The sequence below is a fragment of the Anser brachyrhynchus genome, assembly GCF_964034855.1.
Source record: "Anser brachyrhynchus genome assembly, chromosome: 2".
In the NCBI taxonomy this organism is placed as follows: domain Eukaryota; kingdom Metazoa; phylum Chordata; class Aves; order Anseriformes; family Anatidae; genus Anser; species Anser brachyrhynchus.
In genome coordinates this window covers 85,217,557-85,242,785 of record NC_137695.1, presented here as the reverse complement: position 1 = coordinate 85,242,785, position 25,229 = coordinate 85,217,557, and the positions used below count along the sequence as shown (strand labels likewise).

Here is a 25,229-nt window from a genome sequence, read left to right as displayed (position 1 = left end):
CCGTTCCATCTGTTGGAGTGTTTTTTGTGGTCTGCTGTTGATACCCTTTTTCCCATCTGGGCATCTCTGCTGTCCTTTCAGCTATATGGGGCTTTACCCTGGACATTTCCTCGGCAAATGCTGGAACTCCTGTGCCTGGAGAGCACTTCTGTTCCAGTGGCCCTGGGGTACTGCTGCGATGTCTGAGAAGTGCTGAGTGAGAACCTGCACACTGCATTGACACCAATTAGCTGGATCGTGGACCCAAAATGAACCAAACCCCATGCTACAAATGTAGCCATCAGCTAGGGATGCCCTGCAGACATCAGCATGACATGAGCAGACGCGAGCTCAGTTGCATGTCTGTAATTGCTTCTGATAGCCAGATGTGGCATAGTCCATTGCTATGGTTGTGTAAAACGTGGCTGAAGCCTCATGGAAAATAAAAGCTTCTGAATAAAGCAATACTTCACACTGATTTTCTGAAGTATTTTGGTTTTGATCACATAGGAAAGGAAGCATATCAGTCAGCTGATTACCTGTTTGCTAATACTCAAACCAATGGGTTGGCTATGTCTGGTTTGCAGAAGAGAAACCATCATTTTCAAAGAGGCAAGGGCAATTAATAGGCAAGATGAAGATCCAAAGTGAAGGATCACTTTTCACTTAAGAGGTGAAGGTTCAAAATTTTGTGAGAGAAGAAATTTGATTTTGAATGTATTCTTAAAATATATTTTAAAGGAACGTAGTATAAAGGGTAACATTCTTCTCTGAGCCAAGATCCATTTGAAGTCTGGATCCTCAGCCAAGAGAGTGTGAATTTCTGCCAGTCTCTCAGCTGCATCATAATGGGTAAGAAGAAACTTTAGAGGCAACATAAATAATGACCAAAGATCTGCATGTGTTTTCCATTTCCTTTTTGCAACTTGACATTAGATAATTTTGCAACCACCTATTTTAAATTCCGTAGACCAACATTCTTCTTCCTTTTAATGGTGGCTGGCTTGAATTAAGGATGATTTTGTGGTAAATAGGTAATGACTTAATCCCTTAGGTGCAGCTATTCTTAAACTAATTTCCTGGAATATTCTTGCAATGCCCAGCTTCGCAATGCATTTTTCCTTTCTGGAGCCTGTAAGATAGGGGTCTAAGTGGAAGAAACGTTTTCTGGTGTGAGTGAGAGAAGCAGCAGAATGGGGGTTAGAATATTTAACCTAAGAATTATGCCAGTTTGGGTGTGAGAATATTGCCTAACACTGAATGAAAGGATTTTTTAAATGTCGACTTTCATAAAATGAAAGGCATGCAGCACTGTGAGAAGCTGTAGGAAAATGATCTGTTATAAATATTTGAACTCTTGCTGAGGTATCTTTTCTCCTTTGTCCTCCCTGGAACAGCTAAAACTAACATCTCTATTGAGCTTAAAGGACCAGGCCAGTCAACTATTGAACAGAGAGCGTTTGTCACCTAGAGGAATGAATAATTAACGTAGCCTCACTAATCTGATATCAAAGGGAAGAGATTGTAAAAGCAAATATGCCTATGCATGGGGGAAAAAAAGACAATAGTAACATCCAATCGGGTGTGCATAAGTGCTTCACACACGTGAACCTGAGCTGAGGGTGCAAACTGAAATGCTTAATGGAAATAGGCTGACCGAGAAGCCAGAGTAATTTTTATATATATATATATATTTTTTTTTTTCTGGTAAAAGAAGTGAGATGAAGGCAGAAAAGATTTCTGAGCCTGTTCAAAAGGAAGCAGAGGAAGTATTTCCAGCTGAAGATTTTGGACTTAGGAGATGAAATCACTGCTGCTAAGCTTGGCTATTCTCTAAGGTAATGAAAGATTCAGGCTTGTTGTATTTCTGTAACTTCTACAGTATATTCTGCCTCTGAATATAACTTAGGCAAATCTAAAGGTAGAAATCCATTTCATTTTCTATTCATTGTCAGAATATTTCTTTTAATGGTTCTTCCTCAACTTTTATGTATATATATATGTATATATTCTGAAGATACTCCTATAAATTTGAACCAACTGGAAGCTTGGCCACATTTTTGCAGGTAGATACTGTAGACTAAATGTTCAAAAATGTGCTAGAGACAGTGCAATCCACAGAGACAGTGTGGAAAAAAAACACAGGGTGAAAAGTAAAACAGGCACTGGTGAATAGCAAGTGTAAGCACAAGAAAATGTTTGGAGATTAGTAAGGTCCCCAGCAGCTGCAATGAAATTTATGCATATTTCTGTTTTGGAAACAACTAAAAAACTGTACTTGCAATCAGAGATGGAAGTGTGGAAAAGATGGGGAACTGACAGCATCGAAGAAAAATGCTCTGGGGGACTGTATATAATTTTTTATCTTACTGTGTGTAGTTCAAAGACTTTTCTCTATAAGCAAGTTGCACCAGGCTATTTAGATATGCAGTTTTAAATAAATATCCCAGACATTTCTATTTAAGCTTAAGCCCTTCCCTTCCCTTCCCTTCCCTTCCCTTCCCTTCCCTTCCCTTCCCTTCCCTTTCTCTTTTTCCCCTTAAATGCAGGACAATGAAAAACTTGCATATGCTATATACCAAGTAAGACAGTCTACACAAGAATTTGCTTTAGTTAAATTGAATTGGTTTTAAGCCTGGTTTAAATTAAATTGGGACATTTTTCTGTTTTAAAGAAGGCTTTAAGTATGTGCACTGTCCACAGTAGAGACACCTTGATACAAGAGTCAAAAAGTACTTCGCTGCCAAGAAGGTACAACTGAGAATTCATTATTTTTTCAGATAAATACTTCAGGAAAGAAGCAAGAATTAAGAAAAATTGACTGCTTAATGGAAAACAAACAAGCAGGAAATTCTACATACGTAGCATGAAATCAGACCACAAAATCAGGAACAAAAGGCAGACTGAAAGACAGAAAGTGCTATTCAACAAGCAGCATTAAAGAAAGCCAAGAGCATTGATACAGGCAGAGAAATATGTAGCATTTAGTGTGATGAAGAAACCAAATGACCTATTCAGAGAATTTAAACTATGTCATGTTTAACACTTTGAAAGATGAAGAAAGATTCAGTGACATGTTGTTGTTTTTAATGGATTGAAGCAAAATCTGAAAGGCTGCTGAGTTGCCATCTCATAGGCAAAGAAGAGCATACATAAAGTCACGTTTATCCCTGCTCTGCTCAGCACATAAGAGAAGTGAAATCCATTCGCTTTTTTAGAAAAATCCATGTAACTTCCTGCTGCGAGGTAGGTGGGCCGTTGACAGTCTGTTGTGTGAAAAGGAAATACAACTCCTTGTTTTAGGGTGATGTGGGGGTTTTCTCTTCTCCAGCAGTCATATATCTTTTTAAAAATACAGCAATCAGTGGAATGCGGTCTGGGTAGAAGGCAGACTGTACAGATCTAGGAAATTATAAGAATTTCAGAACTTGAGGAGAAATAAAGGGCAAATTTTGCAATAATTTTCCTGGAAAATGTTCTCATTTTCAACAATCTGTGTGTACTAATGGAGGTAACCATGAGAGAAATATGAAAGGATCAAGCATATGCGATTCAGTAACACAGAATGGCAGTGAAGGAATAAAAGCAACTCTGTTAATAAATGTAAGCTAGGAAAAGAAAAAGGCATAGCTGATAAATAAGAGAGTCCATGGACTAAAAATACCTAGTGGTAGTAGTAGGAGACCATTACATGGCTGACTGCAGGCTAATTGCGTTTGTTCAGTCATTGTGAAAATGGATACAGATGGGACGCACAAGTTTGGAAATATCCTACCGTTCAAGAGAAAATAAAGTGAATGTTACGTGATAAGCCATTACCTAAGATGATGGTGTTGGAGAGAGCTCAGAGGATCACATGTATGAAATATTCTTTTCTGCTTTAGCAGCTCTTTTATTTATTTATTTTTACATTTTCTGTTTTCTCTTTCTCTCTCTCTCTTTTTTTTTTCTCCTTGTCAAAAAGAAATGTAGGATGGTGACTGGGGACACATATCTTAGCCAGTCAGGTAGGTTTTCTTAGTCTGCCACTGACTCAAGTAACATAACACTTCCTTGCTTGAAACAGACCTTAGTTTCGTGAAAACCTACTAGATCCGGTTGCAGAGCTCCAGTGGCTCAACAAGTATTTTGCATTTCCTTCACTGCTGTGGAATTTCAAGCTCTTACTTACATGCCTTAGAAGGCACAGTCCAGATTTTACAAGGTTTTCCTAAGTAGAAACAGATGGGGAAACAGCTAATATCAAAGTTAACAATTCCACAGAGGTCTGAATACATTCCAGATTAAGAGGGAGGGGGAAAAAAGGGCAGGCCAGTCTTTTGTATCTGGTTTTCATATACTGATAGTACACCTAGTGGAAACTGGGACTCACAGCTGTTAATCCTGACTGCTCTGATTTCACTACATGGTTCCTGGAAAGTTTGATCCTGTCCCAGCAAATCTTGTGCTGGCCAGAGGGGGAGCATAAAGCAAAGAAACTCTGTCTTCAGCTGCATAAGCAACACAGAATACTGTTCATTATCAAAATAGTAGGAGGTAGCTGATGTGTGCCAGGAAGATCTTCCTTACTAGTTAGGGTCCATCATGTCCCACAGTCCAGATTTACCAGTCAGAGGCCTTTGGGCTGGATGGTGGGCATGTCATTCTCTGCAGCTAAAGAAGGACAAATGTTCACAGAATCACAGAATCACAGAATATCCCAAGTTGGAAGGGACCCACAAGGATCACGGAGTCCAAATCCTGGCTCCACACAGCACCACACAAAAATCAAACCATGTGTTTGAGAGCATCGTTAGAACGCTTTTTGAACTCTGGTAGGCTCGGTGCTGTGACCACTTCCCTGTGGAGCCTGTCCCAGTGCCCGACCACCCTCTGGGTGCAGAACCTTTCCCTAACGCCCACCCTGACCCTCCCCTGTCCCAGCTCCATGCCGTTCCCTCGGGTCCTGTCGCTGTCCCCAGAGAGCAGAGCTCAGCGCCTGCCCCTCCGCTCCCCTCGTGAGGGAGCTGCAGGCCGCCATGAGGCCTCCCCTCAGCCTGCTCTGCTCGGGGCTGAACAAACAAAGGGGCCTCAGCTGCTGCTCCTATGTCTTGCCCTCCAGGTCCTTCACCATCTTTGCAGCTCTCCTTTGGACATTCTGTAATAGTTTCTAGTAGCAGTTTCTAATAGCTTCTAGTAGTTTCTAATAGTTTCTCTAATAGTGTTACACCTCATTAGCAAAATTTTAAAGATGTACTTGGCGGTCCATTCATCTTAGCAGCGTGACTATGATAGTTCATGTGAATCTATTACAGAGCTATTTCACTTTCCATCTCAGCACCTCAGGTAAGTCAGTTTTACTATATGCGTGTGTTTACTCATCTCTCAGAAGCACAGTGACAAAAAAATTAGTAAATATTTGCAATATGCTCTGAGACTGCTGGATAAAACAGAATGGAAATGCAAAACTGTATAGATTTAAGTCTGAAGATTACAATAGTATTGTGTAGTGAGCAACACTGAGACATTTAGGTTGTTTCTTCAGACTGTCAGTTACCCTGATAAAGAGTCAGAAGGTCCCTGAGCTCTGGTAATTTAACACAAATTTTCATTCATTTTGGCTATATTGCTACAAACTTATGCAACCCATACTAATTAGATGAGCCATGGGAACTCTCTCTATTACAGCAGGAAGAACCTGTGAGGAAGGACCTTAAGACCTTTGAAGAAAACTCTAGAAGAAATGAACCACAGGGAGGATTGAAAATATACAGGAGAAACTCGGAAAATTGAAGTGTCAGGAAAAATAAAGAGCTTATGAGAAAGGGAACAATAGGGAAGGGGAGACAGAGCCAGTGATAATAGTTTCAATATCATTTAGAAGAAGGAAAAGGTCAGGTAGAGCAGTGTGCACCAAAGAATTATGTCTGAAGTTCACAAATCAGGAGGAAAAGCTCACTCTTTCTACCAATAATCTGCCTTTTTCAGGTTTAACTGACAGCAACAGGGGAGACTTAAAAAGCACTCCTGCAGGTACATCATAAGAAAGTTTGGGGAACATCACTATTCATTCTGTGAAAGACAGATGCTAAATATTTAAATTGATTTAAATGCAACTGTTCCATTGTAAGTCAGAGAAAATCTGTAAGTGTATCAAAGACACACAAGGATTTTGGTAGCAGACTTTCCAAGGAAAGGACCTGAAAAACAATTACCTGAAATGTAATATCAAAACGTCTGTCTTCCATATCTGAAAAACAGGAATTTAAGCTGGTGTGACAAAGTCATTTACCGAATGTGTGGACTGTAGCTGCAAAGCAAAGGCTCTAACTAGAATTCACAGACTTGCTTCCTGTGTACTTCCAACCTCAGAGACCTTTGTGTGACCTCCCATCTGAACCTACAACAGGCTGATGAGAGGTGCCTAAAGCAGTCCAAATATCTCACAGCATCACTGAAGTCATGACGTCTTGCTGAGTGAGAGCAGAACTTCCAGGTGCTCTGGCTGGAAGGAAGAGGATGCTCTGTCGAAGGGAGTAGAACAATAACAACAAAATATTACAGAGGAGTTGCACAAGTAGTTACATTTAACACTATAATCTTACATTGTATTTTATCGTTTTTCTAAAATCTTTGCCATCAAGTTTTGCATTTTTATGTGATTTTCACTATTTTTCACTTTACTATGTGTAGCTGACTGTATATTTTGTTGGAACATTGTGGTGTGTTGGTCACTCATGTCCAGTCTAACAGTTGGCTATCCTCTTTTGCCTGGATTAGTTGTTTGCGGTTTTCTATGTCCCATCAATAAGCAGGCCAATGTCACCCACTGCTCTCTGGGCTGGGACTGCTGGTTTCCCTCTGGGAGGGCTGAGACTCCTGTGCTGGTGACCAGGTTTGAATGAGGATGCCCACTGGTTATTTGTCTGGCTCAAAGCCCCTCTGAAAATGATTGACGGTGATTGCTTTTCTGAGCTAGGAGGCCACAAAACTTTCTCTCCAGCTCTGCAAGTACAGTTGTGTTTTCCATGTTGTCTCACTAGCACAGCCTGGATGACAGGAGCTGTGGTGAGCAGTCAGTCTTTTCCCTCACTATGTTTTACTGTTGATCCTGTGATGTTTCTTTTATGAAGTGCTGCATGTGTATTCAGTTCAAACCAAATTGTCATTTAAGTCCCTGAATGTTCCAATGAATGTACCATCCCCTTGGGTATCATGAAGTCTTTTCAAAAGTTAGTTTTATTAGGAGGTTCAGGAAGAGTATCCAGAGCAGCAGGATTCACTGTATGACTAAAATGTCTGGGCAGAAGCTGCCCAGAGGTTTGACATGATAGCAGTTTTAACTTTCATCCTGGGAGGTGAAGTACAAGCTCAATAGTGCACATTTGCCTGAGTCGAAAAGTTTGTTTGGATGTGGCGCCATGTTGATGATAGCTTCTGGCTGTCATGATAAATAGTAGCTTGTGGTCAAGCCAAGATACACATCCCTGCTATGCATAGCTTCATCAGTTTGTGATATTTACCAAGAAATCAGCTTCACGATAAAAATTAGTTTGTATAATTCCTCATTATGCCTTTGACATTTGATTTATTTAGGGTTTCTTTTCTTAAATATTTCATTGTCTTACTTAATCACCCCTCAGTAACTAACATTTACAGCACTTCAGGGACTTCTCTATCTTCAGAGAAAGCATTGACTGTCTGCATTTTTAGCATAGTTTCAGCTTTACAGTACTTAATTAAGTATCCAATTAACTTAAATTGTGAAAATTTAAATGGGCCTTTTGGTCTTGAATTACTTTGCTAAGTAGTTATTATCTAGCAAAGTAGTTATTTAGTTAGTACATTTTACTTCAGGAAATTCTTAATAGTAATTGCCTTACCTGATTCCAAGCTGCACTAAATACTCTGTCTTTGTCTTCACATCTTGCCAAACATATTTTTCTTGCTGTCATGACATTTCTTACTATATATGTGTCCTGATACTTGGGTCATATATCTGGTGAATTGAGCAGAAGCTTCAAGTGGCGTGACTTAGGTTTTGATGGCACTAGTCCTTAGGTGATACAAATAATATATCTTTCTAAAAAAAGAATTTCATGGGTGACAGGCTTTAGGAGGGGTCCTGAAACCATTATTCCTGTCATAAAGCACTCGCTCTTAGTGAGACAGGCTCTTCATACTTTATTGAAAGTTAATGAATGAGAAATAGAACAGAGTAGAATTTGAGTACAAGTTTGATACATACTGCATGACAAATTCCAAAGTATTAGAAAGAATAGCAGATAGGTAGATGGCATATGTACCTAGGAGTCAGGTCTCTGCAAAGACGGTATATGAGATGGCCTTAAGCAAGTCACTTAAGAATAATTCTCTGAAGAGAATTGTGTATGTACCATAATGCCTGATGTAATAGCTCTTAAGTTTGAGGTCACCTAGTCACCTGAGTGGGAGCTCTCACTAGGAAATGGAAATCAAAGTTCCCACTTTTTCCTGTGCTTGAGGAAGGTTCAAATGCACATCTTTTATTTTTTTATTTTTTTATTTTTTTTCTAGAAGTATATTCTCAACATTAAACAGTTAGATATCCCAATGGAAGGGAGCAGGAGAGACTGTTCCTTCAGGGACATGCCTCTTGGTTGTACCGGCTGAAGCATGCCTAACCTAAGGATCCATACTATATTTTTAGAGATATGTCTGACTACTCAGCTGCAATGACTACATCTGTACCAATAAGCTAAATAACACTAAAGAGTATCCTGTGGCCCTGAACTTTGTAGACCAGAACTGGTCTGGCCCAGCTTGGTTTGAGTGCATCCACTACATAGCAACTAACCTTCAGGCTCCTCCATGGGGTGCTTCTGAATCTTTCATCTCATAGTGTCTGAAACAATGAGGGAGCTTTAATACAGCCTGAAATGAAATGAAATGAAATGAAATGAAATGAAATGAAATGAAATGAAATGAAATGAAATGAAATGAAATGAAATGAAATGAAATGAAATGAAATAGAAGGTATGTGCTGCATGCATTACAGTATGGCACAACAGCATATAAAAAGGTTTGAGATTGCATGGTTGCCTGCAATAGCATTGAAGGACAGTGCAGGTGTGGTGGTTTTACCTGCTATGCATCTGAACTTCACCACAACTACTTCACACATTCCCCCTCCTCAAAGTAAAAGAGGGAGAAAAAATGCAATGGGAAGGGCTCAAGGGTTTAGATAAGGACAGGAAGATCACCCACCAATTATCATCATGAGCAAAACAGACTCAGTGTATGGAGATTAATATAATTTATTGTCTACCACTAGCAGACTAGCACAGTGAGAAACTAAAAGCAAACTGAAAACACCTTCCCCCCATCCACCTTCTTCTACCTCCTCCTCCCAAGCAGCACAGGGGAACGGGGAATGGGGGCTGCGGTCGGTCTCTGACGCTTTGTCTCCGCCGCTCCTTCACAGTTACTCTCTGCCCCTGCTCCACGTGGGGTTCCTCCCATGGGATGACGTCCTTCTCAAACTGATCCCACAGGCAGCAGCTCTTCAACAACTGCTCCCACATGGCTCCGTAGCACAGGGTCCATCCCCCAGGAGCAAACTGGTCCAGCACGGGTCCCCCATGGGTGGCAGCTCCCCCAGACCCCCTCCTCTAGGTGTCTCAGGGTGTGCACTAGGTGTCTTAGGCAGGCAGGAGCTTCCCCTGGAAATGTGCCTGAAGGCTCCCAGGCAGGAGCTACTGGTGATTCTTCCAACCACACAGGAGACCTCTTCCTCTGAACGTGGAAGTAGAGAAGCCACAAAAACATTGAGAAGGTTTCTCCTTAACACTAGAGAAGAGAGCAAGGGTGAACCTCAGAGTGACCCCCACCACCCCTCCACCTCCAGGCCCCCAGGACCTCGGCAGCCCTCCCACAGACTCCCCGTGTTGTGGCGGCACAGCAGCGCAGAGACCAGGCCTTCTCCTCCCCCATGCCTTGGGGCACAAGCGATGGCACCTCTTCACGCTGCGGGGGCAGGGGTAGGTGCAGGAGATGGCCCCTGAGAAGGGCTCATGGAGCACTTGATCATCAGCAGAGCTTTTATTGACCGCTGGGAGACCTGGTGGCACCTGGCCGTGCCTCCCTTGCCCATCTACAGGATGTCTGGGTGCTTTGCCCCCTCTCAGCTGCTGTCAGCATGGGGGGCTGCACCACTTGCAGGGAGCCCGGCCGGTGGCAGGGGGGCAGTGGAGGCCCTGCCCCTCCGGAAACACTGCTGCCACCATCTTGTGGCACAGGGAGCCCAGGCACAGGATGAGGAGGGGGCTGGAGGCCAGGGCACAGGAGGGGAGCTGGAGGGCAGGCCCTGTGCCCGAGGGGCAGCCTGTCTCTCTGGCAGTCAAAATGGCCAGGGAGAGCCATCCCCAGGAAAGGGGCCCTCTGCCCCCTGACCCTCCTCCTCCTTCCTCGTGAGGGCGTCTTTCAGGCCACAGACACCTCTCCCAACACAGCCACGTTTGGCCATGCGTTGGCCACCATCACAGAGGCTTCCTGATGTCACAGTGGCATCTGCCCCCCCTATTGTTCCGGGCCCTATAAAATGCCCCTGCGCAGGGCCCACCACTCGCTGAGCTTCCAGGCCCTCTGACGACAGCCATCATGGATGGGAGGAAGAGGACCTGGAGCAGGGGCTGCCCACCCTTGAGTGGGTCCAGAGAGGATTCATTCCTCAATGCAAAGAGCAGGAGGCCACTGCCTATTATAAGGAAGTGGAAGAGGTCCGGCGCCCATGGTAAAAGAGCAGTGCCCTGCACTGCAGCTAATACTGTGGAGCCCATGGAGGTGGATCCACCTCCAGATGAAGAGCCAATGGAGGTGGATCCACCTCCAGATGAGCCAATGGAGGTCGATGTGCCAGGGCTCCCCGCCATCAAGACCCATCGGCGGCATCGCAGGAGCACACGACCAGCTCCATATGCACGGCCCGGCCTCCGTGCCTCGAAATAGCTGAGACCATCCACAGCCATCCTGCTGGCTCGCCTGCAGGGTGGCCTTTTTCCTGTCCCCCATCCTCCATCCCCCACCCCCACCTCGTCCAGAGGTGTCATCCCTTCTGCACGGAGTCCTGAGGAGTGGGCAAGAGGGGACTTGGCTTCCTCTGGGATGCTGCACCAGGGCGGCAGAAGGAACCCCTCAGAGAGCCACGGTGGGCCTTGGGACCTGGAGCCCGGCGATGTCTCCATCTGCGGACAAGAAGGCTGCCCTGTGGCTGCTTGAAGAGGAAGCCGCACCCTCCGTGGCAATGCACAAAAGAAGAGCAGCGGATCAGTCAAAGCTCTTAGGGAGACAGCTGCTCCTCTGAAGAAGCAGAAGACTTCAGGTCTGCCAGGAAGAAGTGCTGGAGTGCAGCGTTACTGTTCGTTCAGAGAAGAATGAATAAGAGCTTCATTAGGAGCTCTTCCAAGACCGGGCAATAAGTAGCAATAATAAAAAAAAAGTAATAAAAAATGACAGAAAGTCACTTTCTTCTTTGGGGACAATTTAGTGACTGTGTCTGTACTGCTGCATTCCCTTCTGTTCTCCACAGTACAGGAAAGATACTGATGTGCGTGTAGTGTGGGCCCAGCCCAGGGCATTCAAGACAGCGTGGGCCCGGGGCACACGGCGTACAAGGGCAGGCTGAGGGAACTCCTTGGGTCAGCATTATGGAGTGAAGGCTCAGGGGTGGACCCAACTGCTGCCTACAGCTGCCTTCTGGGAGCCTGTACAGCAACCCAGTAGCCCTCCTGCTACCAAGCCCTTGCCACATAAACCCAGTACAGCTACTGGCCAAACAGACTTAGTATGGTCTTGCCTGTGCTCCTATTGGTCTTCATCTTTGGTTCAGCTGTTTCAGAGGCTGCCGGTAGGCAGGGGAGAAACACATGCTAGAGAGCATGCAAACTTCATCGAAGCAAGAATAGTATAAGACAACCACTGAGTGCTTGAACATGTTTCTGAATCCTGTCCTAGTAAAGTGCATGAGTGCTCCCAAGAAAGGATTAGTCCATTTATAACTTTAAACATCTAAGGAGCTTGATTGCTAGAAACAGAAAAAGCTCATTGGATAGAAAGGAGTTTTGAAGAATTTAGAATTAGATGCCCCTCTGCTCAGTGTTTTGAGGACAAATAACATAATGATTTTACAGGTTTCAAGTAAAAAGAATAACAAGGGCCAAATGAGGACTTTGAGTAGTTTGACCATCAGAATGATAATGCAGTCTGACCACAGTACTGTCCTTCAGAGTTATAGACTATTTCAGCTCTGTCAACTACAATTAACTGCAATATTGTAAATTGACCGTAGTACTGTGTTGAAATTTTCCAGTTCCAGGTATCTGTGTCACCACTTGGATGGCCATTGATGTGCCCAAACCTCCTTCCTCTGACATGACTGTTGATAAGTATACCAAAAAATATTACATATAATTATCCTCGCCCTGCTTCCTCTTATCTGAAATACCCATATTATTTAACAAAGTCTTCCAAGTACAACACATTAGCCTCAGAGGTCCCAGGCAGGCCAGGCCCTCTCCGTGTCACACTACAAGTTATGTGACAACACTATGAAAATGGAACTTCCTTCAACCTCCTGAAACTGGAGGTTCAGTGCGGAGTACTGCGTTAGTCTCTTCCCAGGCCAGGCCTAGCTCATCTTATTGTATGCTGGATAGCAGTCTATCTGATGCCAGCATTTCATTGCTGTTAAATGCTGCCAGAAATCCCAATGAGTTATTTTTGCCTCTGTCGACCAGAGAAAATATTTTAGATGTCTCCTGGTGTGTTGCTTTTGGAGTGGTTTTAAATTTTCTGAGACTTATGGAGCTCATCTCCTTTAGGCTTTGGTGCTACTCCTGTAGTATATTACTGAGTCCAACCGCTATTCCGTTTGAAGGACACACAATAGAGGAACTTGGACTTTTGCCCAAGTACATAACATAGTAACACTTCAGGTTGGAAACATGAAAGCCTTTGCTTGGGGTAACTGGGAGCTTTGTGAGGTAGCGATAGGACTAACAACATTAGTGTTCATTAGTGTTTGAATCAGATTGTGTGTACTCTGTAGTAGAGAAACAGGATCTCTCATTTTGGGAGATACATGCTCATTTCCAAGGTGATGTTTAATTTACTTCATTTGTAAAAGTACTCTGTAAAAATCAAATCCTTGTGCTTGTAAAATGAATATATATTTGCATGCATATAATTATATATTCAAAAACATTTCTGCATATAAATTTATAACTTTTGTATGAACTAACTGTTCAGTACAGATACATATGTAAGGAAAGAAAGAGTATATCTTTGTGAGGTAAAATCAGGAACAGAAATCATGTTCTTCAGACCCATGCTGACTCCCACCTCCATGAGCATGGAAGGTGGTTTAACATGCTGCTTAGCGTGCCTTGATGGTGCTGAGCCAGTCTTGGAATAAGGTCCTGGGCATGGTCCGAGACCTTTCCTCCACTCTGCTCTGCTTAAAATTCCCTCAAACCTAAGCACTTCAGCAGCCTTGCAGCATCATGGAGAAATGCTACAAGGGTTCAGCCCGTGCTGGAAGCCTGATGCTGCAGGCACCCAGAGCTCCTCAGCAAAGCGAACCTGCCCAGATTAGCAGGAAATGGGGCTGCACCCCAGCTAATAAGTGAAATGGGGGAAGGACACAGCTTCACAGGACATTGCCTGGTGAATGTCCAGACTTTCTGGTAGCACTGGCTGGTACTCCCTGAGAAGGTGCCAGGACACAGTATAGAGTTACTAAGGATCAGAAACTATCTTAGGGTCATCATTATGGGTCAGGCCACACTGTTTTGGGAAGAAAGGGTTCAACTGTATGCATACCAGTCCTTCGATGGTATTTGCTCCCTGGGACAGAGCAGAGGGGATTTAGGCAATGGGGTTTAGTGAGAAAGCATCCATGGCATTACTGCACTTCAGCGGACAGTATTTTGGTGCTGTGGTGAGGGCCGTGTCTGTCCTTCATCTCATCTGGTCTGACTTCTGGCCCACACATACAAATTAAGAGTTGAACTAGATCTTACCATGTGATTTCCAGACAAGGAAAGTCCTCACAGCACAGGGGAGTGCCCTGTAGCTCAACTTGCTCTTCAGCGACCCTGTCTCCCTGCTGTGTAGCCCATGCACCCCTCTGAGCCTCTATGCTCATATCAGTGCAGCCCCAGGACATGACCTAATGTGTCGCAGAGAGCGGGGAGCCCCAGGAGGCCCATGGCAGTGGGAGGATCCACTGCAGCTCCTGACTGCTTTACCTTTGTTAGGCATAGGAATTGATATAACAGGAGGAAGGAAACTCTGGGAACCTGCCCCCTGCAATGTGAGCTTCAACAGCTGTCACTTGTGAGGTTAACTTTTAATGCTCCGTTTTCCTCCCTCTCCTGGAGTTAGAGGACTAGCTTCAGTCTAACCATCTAGTTAGACAGCTGATGGTTAGCTGTCAGTGGACTAAGTCTATCCGAAGTCAAAGCTACCTGACACCAAGTTCATCTTTATTGCTTTTTTCGAATGTGAGCAAAACTTCTTTGTACTCAGAGATAATTTAATCAAATTTCAGTCCCTCAGTGCACACAAAAAATCCCTCTGGCTAAAAAAAAAATAAAATAATAAAAAATAAAAATTCCATGGTATTTTTTCTTCTGAGATTTAAGATTAACAATTCTACTAGCCAAAACCATAGCAGCTGCTACTTTTCTGCCATTAAACTGGGTGACACAGCTATTACAGTTCAAGACAATTTTGATATTCTGGAGATAACTTGAAATGACTTAGCAAAATGTAAAATACACATGAATTTAAATTTTCAGTTTGTATTGCTATATATTTTATGGTTATTCATGTTTTATAGCATTACTCTGTGGAAATTCAGGAAGTCCAAATAAAATATAAGCACATAAGTATCTTTGTTTTTGCAGTTAATATTAGCAGAATAATAGCATGTATGGAGCAGAGTAACTTATTTAGGTTATAGTATCTGTGCCCATTTCAGATGCAGAGTTTCAAAATTTTAATAAGCCTACCTGAAGATTTTTTTAAGCCAGAGAGAGCTGTGTGTTAAACATAAAATACTAAATTAAGGATATTAAATGGAGTTATGATATTGCCAGAAGCAAAATTCTGCTACAGTGGCAATACGTTTTTAATACTGTGCATGTCCTACATTTTGCAAACAGAGAGAAAAGTGAATATAATTAGATTTGGTAACCTTAACATCAGCATACACATGACGTGATAAGAAGCCAGGTATTGTTCTCTACAGTTCTACGCAGTATTACATATGTGCTTTAACTTTCTCTTTTGAGTCTGCCTGGTGATAAACTTAATAATCCTCCAATAACTATTGCAACAATTATCCCTCAAATGGTGATAAATCTGTTGCCTGTGATGTGTGGATGTTATTTTCAGTGTTTTCAATGAAAATGTGAGATGTTCCCCAAGGATTCTGCAAGTAGTAACGCAGATAAAAATCTGTTTAAATAAATGCTGTGGATTGTTTAAATTTTAAGATTATTATAGCTCAAATGCTATAATATGACAAATATTAGATCCTACATAATCTTTCTGTAGTTTAAGACTATGTCTTTATGGAATAGTTATAAATGTTTGACAGAAGCTGACAACCACCCTAGACTCTTGGTTTTGTTCTCTTCAGGTACTACTCAATTGTGTTTCTGTTTTAAAACATTTTTTTTTGAAATATGCTTAGGCTTTACATTTTTTTATTTACTTTTTTTTTTTTTTTCCTAGATAGGGAGGAGCAGAGCTTTAGTTTATCAAATTTCTTGAAGAATTTAAAAAGCCAGTAAAGAAGTGATATATTATCCCAACTAAATGTGTCCAAGATTTGTATCAGGTTTTCAGAGTACTGGCACCACAATACCTCTGCTTGTCATGTATGTCCCCTCCATGTATGGTCACACTGATACATAACACAGCGTAGCTTAATTTTGCGTCTCATATTTATTGCTTTGGGGAGCACACAGAAACAAGTTGATTTTCCTCCAGTATTTCCTTGTAATATAACAGGTAGTCTTGCCTTGTGCTACGGCACAACTTGAAGTGACAAGCAAACCCAGTTAGCCTGGGCAGAACAAAATGCTACCACAGGCTTTGTTGTATCTTACATGCCAGTGGGCACTAAGGTGCAAAGTCCAATGCTGACTTCTCAAAACTCTGCTAATCTGTTTATTCATGAAAATATCTCAGTTCCTCAGGCCTGGAAGCTTCTTAGAGTAGTAGCCCAGCAAAGGAAAATACTATGTCCTGCACCTGGAGAGGAATAACGCCATGTACCAGTGCTGGTTCGGGGCTGACTGGCTGGAAAGCAGCTTGGCAGAGGATGGCCTGGGGATCCTGGTGGACACCAAGTTGAACACAAACCAGCAATGTGCCTTTGAAGGAAATAAAGCCATCAGCATCCTGGACTGCATCAGGAACGGCATTGCCAGCAGGTCAAGGGAGATGACCTTCCCTCTACTTAGCAGTGGTGAGGCCCCACCTGGAGCACTGGGTCCTCTCCTGGTCTGCACTACAAGAAAGACATGGACTTACTGAAGCAAGAGTGAGGTGAAGAGTAACAAAGATTATTAAGGGACTGGAGCATCTCTCATATGATGAAGGCTGAGAGAGCTGGGATTATTCAGCCTAGAGAAGGATCAGAGGGATCTCGTCAATGTGTATAAATACATTTTGGGGGGGTGTGGTGATGGTGCCAGATTTTTATCTGGAGTACCCAGTGATAGGACAAGAAGCAAACTGAAACATAGGGAATTCTACTTAAAACTAGGAAAATCACTTTTTTTTACTGTGAGGGTCAGTGAGCATTGGAACAGTTTGCCCAGAGCAGTTGTCGATTCTCCATCTATGGACATATTCGAAACTTGACTAGACGTAACCTTGAGCAACCTTCTCTAGTAGACTCTGTTTTGAGCAGGGAATTTGGATGAGAAGATATTCAGAGGTCCCTTCCAGACTCAGTGGTGCTCTGGTTCTGTGATTCTGTTTTATCCCAGTGTCCAAGGTGTGTTTTTCTATCTTACAGAGATACTACAAGACGTGATAAAGGATGTGAGGTTCTTAAACACTGAAATAATAGTGTAAGAAATTAGCTATAAAGCCTAGCTTTGAAAATACAGTTTTTTTCCTGCATTATATTGAAGAAATAAAAGGCTGGTGACAGCCTCCTTCATGCCTAAGTACATTGCTCACTGAACTCTATATGTAAGCTGGTGCAGTTTCAGGTGTTTTAAGTACAGTCATTTGCTATTTGCTGAGTACCAGAGATACAGTTCAAGCTGTCCAGGCACATTTAAAAACTGTATCAGGAACTTAAAATGACACGGAGTCAGTACAGTGAATGCTACACTAGGAGTTTTTCATCTTTGTTTTCTGTCATGTTTTAGTAATCATTTCATAGACTGCACTGCCAAGATTCAATTTTGGTACAAAAGGGTTTTTTTAAAGCAGAAATTGACTGTGGTATATGTTCTAAGTAGCACAATAGAAATATTCCACAAGTTGAAAAGCCTAATGCTACGTTACATTGCATTATTGTTTTCCTGTCATGGCATATCCGCATCATTTCCAAGCAGGGTACATTGGAGAAAAGGAGGCTGAAGGGAGACCTCACCACTCCCTACAATGACCTGGAAGGAGGCTGGAGCAAGGGTGGTGTCAATCTCTTTTCTCAGGTGACAAGTGATAGGACATGAGGAAGTAGCCACAAATTGCAATGGGGGAGGTTTAGATGGGTATAAGGAAGAATTTCTTCAAGAAAAGGGTGGTTAGGCATTGGGACTGGTTGCCCAGGGAAGCAGTGGAGTTGCCATCCCTGTAGGATTTAAGAAATGTGTGGATGTGACACACAGGGACATTGGTTTGTAGTAGACTTCTTGTTAGTTAGGTAGACGGTCGGACTTGATGGTCTTAATAGTCTTTTCCAACCTAAATGATTCTATGATTTCTGTGATGCCACAGCAGATTCTCAGTGCAACGGAGTTTTTATCTACCACATTAATGAATGGTTTAATAATACAGTAAGATAAACTGCTCACATAAAATGGTTTAATGATGGATGTCAGAACAGTTTGTAGATTGGATTTGTTTTAACATAGGCAAATGTGTTTCCTCAGGCATCTGTGGGATTACTACTAATAAAAGGAATGAACGTCATTAAATTGGTAACATGATGTGCCTACGCTTTTATTGTCCTTACTTTTATTATGTTTTACTAGGTGTTTTGAAACGTGAATCATAAAACACTCTTTGCCACATATATCGGCAGAGTTGAACAACCTGTGTTCATTGCAGTGTTGCCCAGTGTGTGCCCCTCATGGCATTCATTTAAATATATCTAAGCCACACACACAGAGGTTAGAAGAATACCACTGTGTCAATTAGACTGATAGAATAATCAAAAGTAAATTATGATGCTATAAAAAAATACAACTATTGTTCTCTATTTAAAAGAGAATATTAATAAGCTTTTTTTTCTTCTTTAACTGACAAGTCATAGCTGCATTTTGATTCAAGCTGGAATAAAAGTTCTAACAGGCAATTTAGATTATTATGTTAAAGTACAAAGCACCAAACCTTTCTTCTTAGTATTTATGTAAAGATATTCTTGGAAAAGTTATGTGTATTTTTTTCTGTTAAAACCCATGAAAGCAAGACAAGTTGGAAAAGGAGAAGTCCTAAGAAAAGCATCAATATTAAAGCCACTGCAGCAGAACAGATTTAAGGACAATGCAGATTCCCTTACAATACTGAACCTCCTTAGGGTTATAAAATAACAGCTCTCAATGAATGTGTCTCACTCTCATGTTATACTAGTCTCTAAAATAATTTACAAAATAATTTTAATTAGGAGTCAATAGCTGCAAAATATCTAGTTTCTTATTTGCTTGTTGAAGTAGGAAAACAAACAAACAAACAAAAAAAAACACATTCTTTTATTTATCATTATTTATCTTTATAAAAAACATATTTGCATTATATGTGTACTATGTAAAACCTGGATAAGGAACTTAGTAGACAATCTTTCCTCCATGCATGAAACTCATTTAAGTGAGCATAGTAAAATTAGATTAGATTAGATTAGATTAGATTAGATTAGATTAGATTAGATTATTCACTCTCCTGTTACTGTGGTTTTGCTGCATAGGAATCAAGAATTTGAAAAATTATATGAAATATATTTCGCTTCAAGTCTGAAATCCTGCCTCTGGCAGTGGCCAGTCCTTGGTGCATCAGATGAGGGCAGCAAAAAACAATACAAACCAAAATCTATAATTTGTCTATCCAATCATGTAATACTAAATATCTAGGGGAGAAATTTCATCTTGACCCTTACTTGATCATTACTAGCTCTGGAACAAGAGACATGAATGCCCATGTTTCCAACATTTATGTCCTAATTTAATCCAAAATTACTTTCTTGAAACCTACTGCTGGTAAAACAAGTATCCACCGTAATACATATATATATATAATGAATGTATATAGATATGTATATATTTAGGTGTATCAAGTAAAACAAAAACAGAATACTATATAATTTTAGTAACACATAACAGAATTTATTCTGAGAAGTCCTCCACATTGCTAGTTTCATTGATGAAAATAGCATTTAAAGGTCAACTGCAAATTGTTTTTAAAGTATTCCTTTTCTGAGGTTTTTGCCCTGACAGCTGTACTCTAAAGCTTTGACAAGTTTCCAAGGGAACTAATGGCTACAAATGTGACTGATAATTGAATAACACAATTTTATTTCCTAATGCAGCTACTAAATCTAGTTGGCACAATGTCCTTCCTGAAATCTTTGTATCCTTAAAAAGCAACCCTTATTTCTTCACTTCTATTAGGAATACATAATTAGTCTTCATTATTACACAGCAGTATGATTTATCTTTTTTCCTTCCTCTCATGAAAGCTGGGAAAGGATATGTACAAGCAGACCCACAGAACCATTTGGATAGGATTTCGATAGATTCTTAGGCCAACATTGCAGTCCTCAAAAACCTGTGCTCTGCTCACTCCTAACTCCCTCAAAGTTACCTTTTTTTTTCTTTTTTTCTTTTTTATTTTTTTTTCTCTTTTTGACTGTCCATTTGTATTACACATGCACTTCCATTTATGAGGAAGCTTAGAAATGTCTCAGTTTTGACAGGGCAGAGCATCTCTAAACCTACTCATGCATAAACCCTGTTAGCACCCATTAGGCAGGTACTTCTCCACCTATTTTGCCAAAGGGCCTCTGTCAACAGGCACTGTCTAAGTGCATTTAATGGCTGGCTCTGCTCGAACTGCAGCAGTGGCTGCCATTCCTCTTGACTTCCACTCACTTTTGCTCACTGCTCTTCTACAGTCCCGTGCACTGGTTTAGGCAACCTGAATTAAGTCTCTGCTTTCTTTGCTTTTGCTGAGTGACTGCAGCGCCTGCTTTGCAGGAGTTGGTTTTTAGAATCCAGCTTTGGCAAGACATGACTGAAATTATTTGCTCCTTTGTATTCGAAGCTTCTTAAAAATGTTGTCCAATTTATTGAATGAATTGAGAATGTCATCCTGGAAAAACAGTGAACTTTTAACAGTGTTTATGGTATCTCATGTTTATATATCCAGATATGATATCTCGTGTTTATGTATCCAGAAGCCCCAAGGTTTCTGTCCTCAGCACAGGTTCCTTGAAAGCAGGTATTATTCCCACTTCACTATGCTAATCTGCAAATGCTGTTTTTCCTGAGAAGGTCATTCTCCATGACAACTCGAGCCTTGAGCTCCTGGCTGAAAATAGCAACAGGGATCCCAGCTGTGTCAGTCATCTCTGCAAGGCAGCCTCTTAACAGTAGACCAGCTGCGGGAGGCACAGAAATCTGCAGAGCAAAGCCTCCTGCATCCTCCAGGGAAGGATGGGAAAGGAAGACATGAGGGACTTGCCAGGCAGGAGGAAGCAGCAAGGCCCTAAAAGAGGGTGGCTGGGAGAGATGTGGTATTAGCCAAAAGCTCCTGGAGGATAGGGGAAAGAGGTCAGCTGGTGGCAGACAGAGAAGGACCACTACTGAGCTGATAGGGCATCAGATGAGGTGGCAAGTTTATAACAAGCGCATGGAAACAACTCCTCATGCATCTACTGGCTAACTTTCCAAACTCCCTTCCATCAGATGATGCACCTGCTGGGAGCTTGTGTGAGTTAAGGATAACCAGGCAGGAAGAAAATGAATTAATTGAAAGCTATTAGATAACCAAGACACCACATCTAGCACAGATGGTCCCTGAATCATAAACTGTGGAGTGCTGGGAGCAGGCCCCTGCCCACCGGGCCAGAGCTGTTACTGCCGTGACCCCCTGCCGCCAAGGCAGGGCCAGGCATGGCCTGAGGCCTTGCGCTGCCATCTTCCTAACGCGCCTCTGGCCTTCTGCTAGCAACAGCGGTAACTGTATTTACTTGGCTGCAAACTGCTTGCCCACTTTCTTACATTTTGGTTATTTTTTTCTCTAGTTTTGGTCATTGTCACAAGTAAGATACAGATTGTTGGACTTCTGGATCAACCTAGTATGGCTGCTCTTAATTTCCAGTGCAAGACTCCCTCTTCTCCTGCTTAGCGTTGATTAGCTGAGGGCAGAAATAACGAAAGAGGAATTAGACTCCAAAATTCACATTCAATCTTTCTGTTCTTCCATTCTTAGACAACAGATATTCCACAAATCACTTCCAGTCATTCTTGAGTCTCTTCTGATCTTCCCCAAAAGGTAGTTTTCCTGTAGAAAAAAATATTTTGTTACCTCATAATGACAGCAAAATACATTTTGGCGTCCTCTTCAGACAGAAAAATTCAAGCACACCTGTACTTATGCAAAGCCTTGAGCCAGCTCTGCCTCAGGTTACAAATGTGAAATTCATATCATATCTTTACTTAACCTTCGTCACATATTTTACTCAAGCAAATTCCCTATGAAATAAATGTAGAAAAAGTTTTGAACTTTTCAATAGTTGCAATAAAAATATCTATTAATAAATAATCCTCCAGGACATTCACAGTGCTTTTGAAAAAGTTGGGTCTTTCTTCATTACAGTAAGCTTGCAGGAATGTTTTCTCAACCACAGAGGGCCATACATCAGACAAGACTACAGCCTACCTACCACTAAACCAAGGTACACAATTTCACTGATAAAACTTTCAGAACATATGATTTTGATTGTTCAAGAACTGACAAAAGTAGAGAAGAAAGACCAGGGAGGTCAGTCTCCTCCAGTGTGCAGGGCAAGTTATCCGATCATTCTGAAAGGTGCTCCTGTCAGACTTCATTCAATATTGGTAGCACTCCAATTTTAGTATCTTTTGTCTTTTACTCTCTACTTGATCAGCACAATGCATCAAACCCCCCAGGTACAGAGAGATCTATGGCCACATGATCACTGCTTCTGTAGGAGGGCTCACAGGCTTCTGAATCATTAAAAAATTTATTCTGCTTTGATAATATGCTTTACTCACAGTATGTTGCTACATTATTCTCCATTCTATGCTAACCTTCTTCAAAATCAAATATAAATTAAAAGCAAGAAAAGGAAAGACTCAAATTTTTAGTTATACTTAAACTGTTTGGCTAGAGTTATGCTGTTAGACCCAGATCAATAATCACATCTAACAACATCAAGTGAACTTTTATGCTTCACTAAGGGAAAATAAAATAAAAGTTCATATAAACAGAATTTATTTTCAGAATGATCATTTTTCTCCATTACTTTACGTGGTGGTGTCATAGAGAGATGCTGCATACAAGACACTGAAGAGTGCTAACAAGGCCACAAAGTATTAATTTATTAATTCTTTTTTATTTTTTCTCTTCTCTTCTCTTCTCTTCTCTTCTCTTCTCTTCTCTTCTCTTCTCTTCTCTTCTCTTCTCTTCTCTTCTCTTCTCTTCTCTTCTCTTCTCTTCTCTTCTCTTCTCTTCTCTTCTCTTCTCTTCTCTTCTCTTCTCTTCTCTTCTCTTCTCTTCTCTTCTCTTCTCTTCTCTTCTCCTCTTTTCTTCTCTTTTCTTTTTCTCTTTTCTTCTCTTTCCCAGCACACAAATATCTTTCCATTTCAGCACACAGCATGGGCAGAAAAATGGACAAAGAACTGCTTTAGTGATTGAAATTGTGCCTTATATTTACCAGTACTGAGAGCAGCTTACCAGTGAATTTCAGCAACAGCAAACGTGTTTGCTCTGTCAGGATAATTTCCTAGCTTGTAAAGGATGTAGGCAAATGAAAATGCAATTTCAAGTGGTCTTTATATTTCTCTTTACAGTTAATATGTAAATTTTGCACAATAGCACTCTAACAAGTCTGTGTCCTGCATTTCACTAACTACAAGACACAGGAATACTCTTACTACAGCTACTACTATCCCAAGTGCCTTAAATACTGACAAGTGGCAATAGCAAGGAATATCTCCAATCTGGTTAGTTTTGTGCTGAAGTGTAGTGTTTAGTTTAAGGAGGTGTTTCATACATCTCTGTGGAATCAACATCTTCCTTAATGTTCAGAAATGGCAAATACATGCATTTCTTTTAACTGCTTGCTGAAGGCTATATATCTTTCCTTCTTTCTTTATATTTTTTGTTGAAAGCCATTTTCTTGTTTGTTTGTTTATATAAACACTAATGTCCGAAATCCATTCCTCATTTCCAGTGCATCTACATACAACTTTTTTTAGAGTAAATCCATACTCAGTGAAATTTCTTGCTCTGCCCATTCAACATGGCAAGAACCAGCCACTTATACCAGGCACTCTTCTGAGGTAACTGAGAAAACAAGTTCTTACATCAAGAAACAGCAAGATTTTTTTCTTCTTTTGAGGTTGTTTATTAAATGATTTATTTTGCAATCATATGCAAGTATGTTAGAATAAGGCTGTACCTTGTGGGGAGGTTTATGAAGCACATGTACCTCCTATATCCTAAAAATATTTCTAGTTGGATTTATGTATCTACTTTGGCAGGGCCCTAATGTCAAACACATGGAGGAGTGCTTCAAGGACTGGAGTAAGCTAAGGTAAGAGCCAAGGATAAATGTAAAGATCAATGGAGACATGAGGAACACCGGCAGAACATGTAAGCACATGGTAACAGAAAACATCTGTGAGAAGCAAGATGGTTGGTTTTTGTTTCCAGTGTAATTGAAAAATAACAGACATAACCTATGGAAAATGTTAAAACTAGCAGAAATAAAAAGTTATTAATGAAAGGCATATTTCTACTATGAGATTATCAAAAGTTCCTACAAATACTTGGCCTTCCTCTAACATAATTCATATTTTTATTTTGCAGGGTCTTGGCAGATACATGAAACAAATCACAACCACACTGCAGCTTTACTCACTGAGGAATAAAACAGATGACACTAGAGATCCCCAAGATAAAAGACATCCAAGTCTATAAATGTAGCATGCTGCATTATCTGATGTAGTCTTACTTGGACTTATAAATATACAAGATCCCAACCGTCTATCATAAAAATAAATAAATAAATAAATCCCAGAATGCTTCTAGCAAGAGAAGAAGCTTGTGTTGATAGTGTTTCAATTCTGCTTACTCATGCTAGAGGAAAATGAATTCAAGCTGGAGCAGATGTTGGAAAGAAGGTCTATTAGAATTACAAGAAAAAGAGAGGTTTGCAGAAGGCTATTAAAAGAGCTTTTTTAGAGAAAGGAGTGTGAATGTTATCTAAGAGCATCAATGTGCAGGATTTAATAACAGGAGATAAGAAGTATTTAAAATATCGGACAAGTAGGAAAGGTGTTCTGTGGAGCACTCAACCATGACTCAGAAAAATCAGTTTCAGCTGCTTCCTTGTAATGTGGATAGTGACCTGCAGTTTCTTTCTGCCCAGATATCCAAATCAGTAGCCTAGAGGCATGTTCATTCTTTCTTTTGTAGTTCACAAGAGGTGGAACTAGTGTAAGAGAAGAAACGGAGTCTACCCCCCAGTCTTTTACATCAGGGTGCTGTAGCCTGGTGGTTTCTAAATTATGACACCACAATGAATATGAATGTTCCAGATTCTTCCCAAGAAGAAGGTGGGAGATGTTTACTGTAGCAAAATATTTTACATAAATTTTACATAGCTTTCATCTCCAATGGCATACAAAATGCTTCTCTTTGCTAGGGCCTCTACTGCTTTTGGGACTTCTGGAGCCTGATGGTCAAAACATGCTTCATAAGAATTATATCAGGAGAGAGATGAACCAGAAGCTCCCACT

General features: G+C 41.2%; 1 long non-coding RNA gene across 1 annotated transcript; it reads left to right on the top strand.

Moving 5' to 3' along the window:
• The first annotated feature begins 481 nt into the window (after nucleotides 1-481).
• On the top strand, nucleotides 482-18,258 carry LOC308191268. The gene is made up of 4 exons (XR_013947858.1): nucleotides 482-1,013; nucleotides 1,694-1,817; nucleotides 2,760-5,304; nucleotides 16,203-18,258. It is a non-coding gene; the product is annotated as an uncharacterized lncRNA (long non-coding RNA).
• Nucleotides 18,259-25,229: the final 6,971 nt, after the last annotated feature.